The sequence below is a fragment of the Triticum aestivum genome, chromosome 6B (assembly GCF_018294505.1).
Source record: "Triticum aestivum cultivar Chinese Spring chromosome 6B, IWGSC CS RefSeq v2.1, whole genome shotgun sequence".
NCBI classification, from domain to species: Eukaryota; Viridiplantae; Streptophyta; class Magnoliopsida; order Poales; family Poaceae; genus Triticum; species Triticum aestivum.
The window spans coordinates 206702478-206713072 of record NC_057810.1 but is presented as its reverse complement, the minus strand read 5'-3'; positions in this window follow the sequence as shown (position 1 = coordinate 206713072).

The window sequence follows — 10595 nt, the reverse complement described above, 5'->3', positions numbered from 1 at the left end:
CAAGATGAAAATGGTGTAATCATCCGCAACAAGGCAAGGTTAGTGGCACAAGGGTACTCACAAGTTGAAGGTTTGGACTTTGGTGAGACCTTTGCCCCCGTTGCCCATCTTGAATCTATTCGCATCTTACTTGCTTATGCCGCTTTCAATGGTTTTACATTACATCAAATGGATGTGAAGAGTGCTTTCCTTAACGGTCCTCTACAAGAAGAAGTATATGTGTCACAACCACCGGAGTTCGTTGATCCCTTTCACAAAGACTATGTGTATAAACTTCATAAGGCTTTGTATGTCCTCAAACAAGCACCTCGTGCTTGGTATGATCATCTGAAGAAGTTTTTACTCGATGATGGTTTTGTGAGAGGGGTGATCGATCCCACTCTTTTTACTAAGAGGGACAAGGGTGATTTGATCCTATGCCAAATATATGTAGATGACATCATTTTTGGTTCTCCTAACATTCATTTGTGCAAGAAGTTTGCGGCTTCAATGACCAAGAATTTTGAAATGTCACTCAATACAGATTTGAAGTTCTTTCTCGGATTTCAAATTCAACAATTTCAAGAAGGAATTTTCTTATCTCAACCAAAGTACCTCAAGGATATTCTAGAAAAGTTTGGTATGTCTGATGCTAGTCCATGCAATACACCCATGCCAACCAAAATTACTCTCACTGAAGACACAAATGGTACTCCTTTCGACCCATCTACTTACCGCTCTATGATTGGTTCATTGCTTTATCTTTGTGCATCTAGACCAAACATCATGTTCAGTGTATGCATGTGTGCTAGATTACAAGCTTTCCCTATGGAAAGTCATCATAAGGCGGTTAAGCATATTCTTAGATACCTTGTTCACACCCCAAAGTTGGGCCTCTGGTACCCCAAGGATGCTAAGTTTGATCTCATTGGGTACACGGATGCGGATTGGGCTGGAGACAAAGTGGATCATAAGTCCACATCCGGTGCATGTCAGTTTCTTGGACGATCCTTGGTAAGTTGGTCCTCGAAGAAACAAAATTGTATTGCTCTCTCTACCGCAGAAGCTGAATACATTGCTGCCGCTAGTTGTGCAACTCATTTGTTATGGATGAGGCAAACTTTTAAGGATTATGGTATCACCTATAGAAATGTGCCTCTTCTATGTGATAATGAAAGTGCCATCAATATTGTTGAGAACCCCAAAGATCATCTCCGCACCAAACACATTGATATTAGGTATCATTTCTTGAGAGATCATGTTGAAAAGGGTGATATTCACATTGATCACATTGGCACAGATTTTCAACTAGCATATATCTTCACCAAACCTTTAGATGAAGCAAGGTTCTGTCGACTTAGGCATGAACTTGGTATCTTGGAGCTTGACAACATTATGTGAAATCTAGCACCCATTCATGCATGAATCTAATGTCTTGTCATGATGTAGGCATATACTTAGGGGGAGACATTCAATTCATGAATATTCTCATCCTACTTAATGCATAAAAAGAACCAACACTCTCAAAGTAACCATGGTTCTAGACCTATGGTGCTTTAACATGAGGAGTAGTGACTATGCACTCAAAGTTCAAATCTTTCTGTGTCATGTCATGTCTACTCATACATTGTGGCATTAGCCACCACTTGTAGTATATGGCTATGATTGAGTGGGGTAGGGTATTAGTTACTAAATAAATAAATTTTTACTGTGGACGAAAATTGTCTTCTCCTCATCATGATCAGCACTTACACGTTGCCTCCTGTCACACTTCTGGCGTCGGACGTCCGTAGGTTCCGGATGTCCGTGTGGTTCTTTAATGCCGGTCGTCCATAGGAATCCAGACGTCCATAAATTCTTCTCTGATTACCATTGACCGGCCGTCCGGCCTCTCTGGACGTCTGTGAAATCCTCTCTGGTTTCCTTAGTTGGCCTAGACGCCGAAACGTCGAACGTCTGTAAGTCTCCGGACGTCCGTAATAAACTTTCTGTTACTATCTCTGTCATCTCTGTCATCTCTGTCATCCTCTATTTTCTTTTGGTCCCGAGTCCGGTCGTCCGTACCCCCCCCCCCAGTCGTCCGGACGCCTATTCGACTCCGATCGTCCGTAGGCTCCGGCCGTTCGGACGTTTTTACTGGCCACTATATATACTGCCCGGTAGGGTTTCTCAACTATCCACATCTTCTATCCACTATTTCCCCACCGCCGCCACCGCTCCTGTCGTGTGGCCACTCGCCGCGGCCGCACGCCGCCGTGCCCCTCGCCGGGGCTCCTCTCCACCGCAGATCTGCGGTCCTGCTTGGCTTTGCTCAAGCACGTCGGCCACTTGCTCTCTCCGGGTGTTTTCTCCTTGGTCCAGCCGCTCGTCTCCTCCGTGTTCCTCCCTTCCAGGTCACAATGCCTCGGTCCAAGCACTCAGCTCGCAAGCAAGTCGCCGGAGGGCCGGCTCATCCGTCTCGTCGTGGTGGCTCTGACGACTCCCAGGAGCAAGATCGCCCTCGGAAACGTGTTGCTCATCCTCCCAGCTCGTCTAGCGATTCCTCCTCGGAGGGGTCGGACTTTGAGGATGAGCTTGAGGAGGTGGAACCGGCCCCGTTGATTGGTGTTCGCGTCGCTGCACCCAAGCCGGGCACTCATCATCCAACTTTTCACCCTCCTCCTCCTCCGGTGCAACCCCACGGTGATGCTTGTCACATCTCAATTGAGCCTCCACTGCCACTCGGCCGTCATGTTAAGCGTTTCAACGAGGTCCCCAAACCTTCATATCTTAAATTGTGTCGTGATGTAGATCAATTTACTGTTGTTAGGGATTCTCAGGATAGTCGCTTTCGCACAAATGTCCAAGCCGACATCTTCACCACGATTGTCATCCCTAAAGGCTTGTCGCTTCATGTCTGCATTGATATTGAGCACATTCGCACTCATTCGGAGAAATATCTGGGAGCCATTGAGCTCATTGAGTCGTCCAATCTAGCTGCTCCATTCGCCTTTCAACATGATTTTAACCATGCTGCCATTCATCAGTTCTATGCCACATGTTACTTTGCTCCTGATAACACTTTCACATGGATGACCTCAGACACTACACTCACAACATCTTATGCTCAGTTTGTCACTGCCCTTGGATTTCCCGACAGTGGGTTCAAAATCCACAAGGATGACCCCAACCATAGGCCCAAGGGCATTGCAGTCTGTGCGGATCTCCTTAGACCTATACCAACTTTGTCTGACATTGAAAAACAAAAGGGTCTAAACCAAGTCTCCATTTGGCGCTTTCCATTCAATATCATTTATCAGTGTATCATCCACACCATCTATCCCAAGATGGGTGACAAGGGCTCCTACAGCAGCTACTGCATTGATCTCATGCATCGCCTCTTCACATCTCCTAAAGGGAAGATCAATGTTCCACACTTTCTATGGCATGAGATCCGCCTTGCTAGCTTCCAGCACAAGAGGGCTTTTCCTCATGCACCTTTTATTCAGGCTTTTATCGAAAGTGTAGCTCCCTTTCCCATTGCCCGCACTCATGTACATGAGCGATGGGTCATTCCCGCTCACATGGCGGTTGATCATGTTCCTCCTCCTCCCGCTCCTGCTAGTCGCACTGCCGCTAGTGTTCCTTCTCATGCTACCCATCCTCCTTCCAGTGATGCCCCATTTGGGCGCATTGCTCGTTTTCTTGGGAAGGCTCACTCTGCCATGATGAAGATGTTCACCTTCCATTGCTCCCAACACCACGATGTGGTCACTCGCATGGTCACTTCCAAGAACGCTCTGAAGGCTCGTATGAGAGACTCAGGAGTGTATGATGTGAGTGACGATGAGCGTCTTCCTGAAGCCCCCCCTTCTGACTTTGGTTTTCCCTCCGGTCCTGAGTGGGCTGATTTCTTCGACGAGGCTGGTGGCAGTGGTGTTCGTGATGATGATGATGAGGATGATCTCTAATGCTATTGTGTTTTTACCCCTATTTTTCTATTTTTTTGGATACTTGATGCCAAAGGGGGAGTAGGCTCTATATGCATGTTATTCTAGCTCATTATGTAATCAAACTTATTGTTATGGTTGTGTTTTAGCTTGTACTGAACCTATGTTATGAGTTTGTTGAATCTGAGATTTGGTGAATCTACATGTGATGAATCTATATGAAGTTTAACTCTTGATTATCGTGTGTATGAGATTTGGTTATTTGGGGGCATCATTTTGAGGGGGAGCTCGCTCGTTACTCATTCTTGATTATGGTTATTGAGTTCCACAACAAATACTTCCGATTACTATTATGAGTATGCATATGAGTTGTCATCAACTACCAAAAAGGGGGAGATTGAAAGTGCAATCATGCCCTTAATCATATTTTGATGTTGATGACAACACATATGCTAGGGACTAATCATGTTTATCAAGTATATCTTAGGATTATGTCTCAAAGACCGTGTGCATCGATCATGACTAGGGACAAAAAGCATATAACTCAAGAATGGAGATACAAGATATTGACTTCATTTATGGTTTGTTCTTGAGTCTAGGGATCCCGCACTATTAAGAGGGGATCGTTGGATCTAGCGAAAAACTTGCTCAAAAGCCATTTTTCTATACCTTGCCTTCGGACGTCCGGTCCCTCTTGATTGCCCGGATGTCCGGCCACTTCCGGACGTCCAGTGTTCATTTACAGAAGCATTTTTACGGATGTCCGGAACTCTCCGGACGTCCGACACTTTCACAACAAAAGCATTTTTACGGACGTCCGGACTCCCTGGTCGTCCGTGCTCCGGATGTCTGGCCTAGCTCGGACGTCCGTATCCTGTACACTGGGTTGTGGCTCACAGTTTCACAGCGGCCGGTCGTCCGATGACTGTCGGACGTCCGGACCTATTCGTGCCTCCGGATGTCCGACGTTCTCCGGACGTCCGGCCCATCCTGTACACTTACGTTTCTCCAAATGGTCACTTTTACCCACCACCTATATATATACCTTTCCCTTCCACGGGATAGGGTTGACCATTCACTTTGAGCCTATCAAGAACACTCCTCACTCTCTCTATCATTCATCCACACCAAATCCTAGATTCCCAAGTGTTCTAGGAGCATTTCAGAGAAGTTCTCCAATCAAGTGATAGATCCAATCCTTCCCCTTCTTTGCAACAAAGGAATTCGTGATTTGAGCAAGTTTTGAGCTTTTCCCCATTGTTCTTGTTACTCTTGGAGGTTGGAGACTCCTAGGCGGTAGGAGTCATTCGGAGAGGAATCGAACTTTGTGATTACCCTCGAAAAAGTTTGTGAGGGTTTGGAGACCACACCAAGGTCTACCACTAGTGGTTGAGAAACGCCTCGGCGGTGTTGTCTCAAAGGGGGAATAGGGTGAGCCTTTGTGGCGTTGGTGTTCCTTCATGGTAACATCCACCTATCTAATGGTGACTAGCTTCCCTCCAAGGAAGTGAACATCGGCATACATCCTCGTCTCCCGGAGTTGCGGTAATTCCTAACCCTAACTCTCTACTTGTGGTTACTTGTCTCTTTACGCTTACGTACATCATATTGTGCTTGCCTACTTACGTGTTTGTGTCACTTGCTTAGTACTTTGTGCTCACGTGCAATTGTTAGGCTCATCTTCATATTCCGCATTATTGCCTCAAATTGCTAAGAAATAATCAAAATTTGTAATTGTACCTATTCACCCCCCCCCCTCTAGGTCCATCTCGATCCTTTCACAAGGTTGATGTGATCAAGCATCGCACGCTCCCTCTACCATCAAGATTGGTGTTAAAGCTAAATAATTGTTATTTGATGTTTGCGTTGAGCATAGACATGATTGGATTATGTCTATCGCAATACGGTTATTCATTTAAGGAGAATAATGGTTACTCTGTTTATTTGAATAATACCTTCAATGGTCTTACACCTAAAATGAATGGTTTATTGAATCTCGATCATAGTGATACACATTTTCATGCAAAAAGATATAAGATAGTAATGATAGTACCACTTACTTGTGGCACTGCCATGTAAGTCATATTGGTATAAAACGCACGAAGAAGCTCCATGTTGATGGATCTTTGGACTCACTCGTTTTTGAAAAGTTTGAGACATGCGAACCATGTCTATTGGTGTATACGCATGAAGAAACTCCATGCAGATGGATCGTTTGGACTCACTTGATTTTGAATCACTTGAGATATGCAAATCATACCACATGGGCAAGATGACTGAAAAGCCTCGTTTTCAGTAAGATGGAACAAGATAGCAACTTGTTGGAAGTAATAAATTTTGATGTGTGCAGTCCAATGAGTGCTAAGGCACACATTGGATATCGTTATGTTCTTACTTCACGGATGATTTGAGTAGATACTAAGTATATTTACTTGATGAAACACAAGTCTGAATTATTGAATGGTTCAAGTAATTTCAGAGTGAAGTTGAAGATCATCGTGACAAGAGGATAAAATGTCTATGATATGATCATAAAGATGAGTATCTGAGTTACGAGCTTTGGCATGAAATTAAGACATTGTGGAAATTGTTTCACAATTAATACCGCCTGGAACACCATAGTGTGATGGTGTGTCCGAACATCATAGTTGTACCCTATTGGATATGGTGCGTACCATGATGTATCTTATCGAATTACCACTATCGTTCATGGGTTAGGCATTAGAGACAACCGCACTCACTTTAATAGGGCACCACGTAATTCCATTGAGACGACACCGTTTGAACTATGGTTTGGAGAAACCTAAGTTGTCGTTTAAGTTTGGGGCTGCGACGCTTATGTGAAAAAGTTTCAGGTTGATAAGCTCGAACCCAAAGCGGATGAATACATCTTCATAGGACACCCAAAACAGTTGAGTATACCTCCTATTTGAGATCCGGAAGCAAAAGTGATTGTTTCTAGAAATGGGTCCTTTCTCGAGGAAAAGTTTCTCTCGAAAGAATTGAGTGGGAGGATGGTGGAGACTTGATGAGGTTGTTGAACCATCACTTCAACTAGTGTGTAGCAGGGCACAGGAAGTTGTTCCTGTGGCACCTACACCAATTGAAGTAGAAGCTTATGATAGTGATCATGAAACTTCGGATCAAGTCACTACCAAACCACGTAGGTCGACAAGGATGCGTACTACTTCAGAGTGGTACGTAATCCTGTCTTGGAGGTCATGTTGCTAGACAACAATGAACCTATGAGCTATGAAGAAGCGATGGTGGGCCCAGATTCCGATGAATGGCTCGAAGCCATAAAATCCGAGAGAGGATCCATGTATGAGAACAAAGTGTGGACTTTGGAAGAACTACTTGATGGTCATAAGGCTGTTGGGTACAGATGGATTTTAAAAGGAAGACAGACAATGATGGTAAGTATTACCATTAAGAAAGCTCGACTTGTCGTTAAGATGTTTTTCGACAAGTTCAAGGAGTTGACTACGGCGAGGCTTTCTCACTCGTAGCGATGCTAAGAGTCTGTTGGAATTATATTAGCAATTACTGCATGATTTATGAAATCTTGCAGATAGGATGTCAAAACATTGTTTCCTCGATGAAGGTTTTGTCAATCCTGAAATCCTTCTAAGGACTGGAATAAGCATCTCGGAGTTGGAATATACGCTTTGATGAGATGATCAAAGATTTTGGGTTTATACAAAGTTTATGAGAAACTTGTATTTCCAAAGAAGTGAGTGGGAGCACTATAGAATTTCTGATGAGTATATGTTGTTGACATATCGTTGATCAGAAATGATGTAGAATTTCTGGAAAGCATATAGGGTTGTTTGAAAGGTGTTCTTCCATAGAAAACCTGGATTAAGCTACTTGAACATTGAGAATCAAGGTCTATAGGGATAGATCAAAACGCTTAATAGTACTTTCAAATAAGCACATACCTTGACATGATCTTGAAGGTGTTCAAGATGGATCAGTCAAAGGAGTTCTTGCTTGAGGTGTAAGGTATGAAGTTAAGACTTAAAGCTCAACCACGGTAGAAGAGAGGGATAGGACGAAGGTCGTCCCCTATGCTTCAGACGTAGGCTCTATAATATGCTATGATGTGTACCGCACCAGAAGTGTGCCTTGCCATGAGTCAGTCAAGGGGTACAAGAATGATCCAGGAATGGGGATCATTGGACAGCGGTCAAAATTGTCGTTGGAGTAAATAAGGACATGTTTCTCGATTATGGAGGTGATAAAGAGTTCGGCATAAAGGGTTACGTCGATGCAAGCTTTAACACCTATCCGAATGACTCTGAGTAGCAAACCGGAAACGTATAGTGGAGCGACCATTTGGAATTGCTCCAAGTGGAGCGTGGAAGCAGCATTTACAATATGACCTAGAGATTTGTGAAATACATATGGATTTGAATATTGCAGACCCATTGACTAAAACCTCTCTCACAAGAAAAACATGATCAAACCCCAGAACTCATTGAGTCTTAATCACATGGTGATGTGAACTAGTTTAGTGACACTAGTAAACTCTTTTGATGTTGGTCACATGGCAATGTGACCCATCAGTGTTAATCACATGGCGATGTGAACTAGATTATTGACTCTAGTGCAAGTGGGATACTGTTGTAAATATGCCCTAGAGGCAATAATAAAATGGTTATTATATTTCCTTGTGCATGATAATTGTCTATTGTTCATGCTATAATTGTATTGACCGAAAACCGTAATACATGTGTGAATACATAGACCACAACATGTCCTTGGTGAGCCTCTAGTTGACTAGCTCGTTGATCAACAGATGGTTATGGTTTCCTGACCATGGACATTGAATGTCATTAATAACGGGATCACATCATTAGGAGAATGATGTGATGGACAAGACCCAATCCTAAGCCTATCACAAAGATCATGTAGTTCGTATGCTAAAGCTTTTCTAATGTCAAGTATCATTTCCTTAGACCATGAGATTGTGCAACTCCCGGATACCGTAGGAATGCTTTGGGTGTACCAAACGTCACAATGTAACTGGGTGGCTATAAAGGTGCACTACGGGTATCTCTGAAAGTGTCTGTTGGGTTGGCATGAATCGAGACTGGGATTTGTCACTCCGTGTAACGGAGAGGTATCTCTGGGACCACTGGGTAGGACATCATCATAATGTGCACAATGTGACCAAGGGGTTGATCACAGGATGATGTGTTACGGAATGAGTAAAGAGACTTGCTGGTAACATGATTGAACAAGGTATCGGCATACCGACGATCGAATCTTGGGCAAGTACAATACCGCTAGACAAAGGGAATTGTATACGGGATTGATTGAATCCTCGACATCGTGGTTCATCAATGAGATCATCGTGGAACATGTGGAGCCAACATGGGTATCCAGATCCCGCTGTTGGTTATTGGCCGGAGAGTTGTCTCGGTCATGTCTGCATGGTTCCCGAACCCGTAGGGTCTACATACTTAAGGTTCGATGACAATAGGGTTATAAAGGAAGTTTGTATGTGGTTACCGAATATTGTTTGGAGTCCCGGATGAGATCCTGGACGTCACGAGGAGTTCCGGAATGGTCCGGAGGTAATGATTTATATATGGGAAGTCCTGTTTTGGTCACCGGAAAAGTTTCGGGTGATATCGGTAATGTACCGGGACCACCGGGAGGGTCCCGGGGGTCCACCAGGTGGGGCCACCGGCCCCAGAGGGCTGCATGGGCCAAGTGTGGGAGGGGACCAGCCCCGGGTGGGCTGGTGCGCCCCGCCCACCAGGGCCCAAGGCGCCTAGAGTTTGGGGGAAACCCTAAAGGGGGGCGCCCCCTTGCCTTGGGGGGCAAGGCAACCCCCCTGGCCGCCGCCCCCTCCTCATAGTGGATCTGAGGGGGCCGGGCCCCCCTCTCCCTTGCCCCTATATATATGTGGGGGGTGGGAGGGCAGCTGCACCCAAGTTCTGGCGCAGCCCTCCCCCTCTCCCAAGTCCTCCTCCTCTCCCGCGGTGCTTGGCGAAGCCCTGCGGGATTGCCACGCTCCTCCATCACCACCACGCTGTTGTGCTGCTGCTCGACGGAGTCTTCCCCAACCTCTCCCTCTCTCCTTGCTGGATCAAGGCATGGGAGACGTCACCGGGCTGTACGTGTGTTGAACGCGGAGGTGCCGTCCGTTCGGCACTAGGATCTCCGGTGATTTGGATCACGACGAGTACGACTCCTTCAACCCCGTTCTCTTGAACGCTTCCGCTTAGCGATCTACAAGGGTATGTAGATGCACTCTCCTCTCTCTCATTGCTAGTATCTCCATAGATAGATCTTGGTGACTCGTAGGAAATTTTTGAATTTCTGCTACGTTCCCCAACAGATGCGAGGGAGCGGAAATGGATCTTGAGGGCAGGCCTTGTTGAGGTTGGTGAAGTCGACGCACATGCGCTCCTTCCCCCCCCCCTTTTCGGCACAACAACTGGGTTTGCCATCCATTCGGGGTAGCGAACCTTGCGAATAACACTTGCTATCTCCAGCTTGCGGGTTTCTTGGATGATGAAGGCCTGCTTCTTGGTGGACTGCCGCCTTGCCTTCTGCTTCACGGGGCGTACATTGGGGCACACATTCAGGTGATGCTCAATCACCTGCCTTGGGACCCCCGCTAGCTGCTTGGGTTCCCATGCGAACACATCCTTGTTCGAGCACAGTAACTTC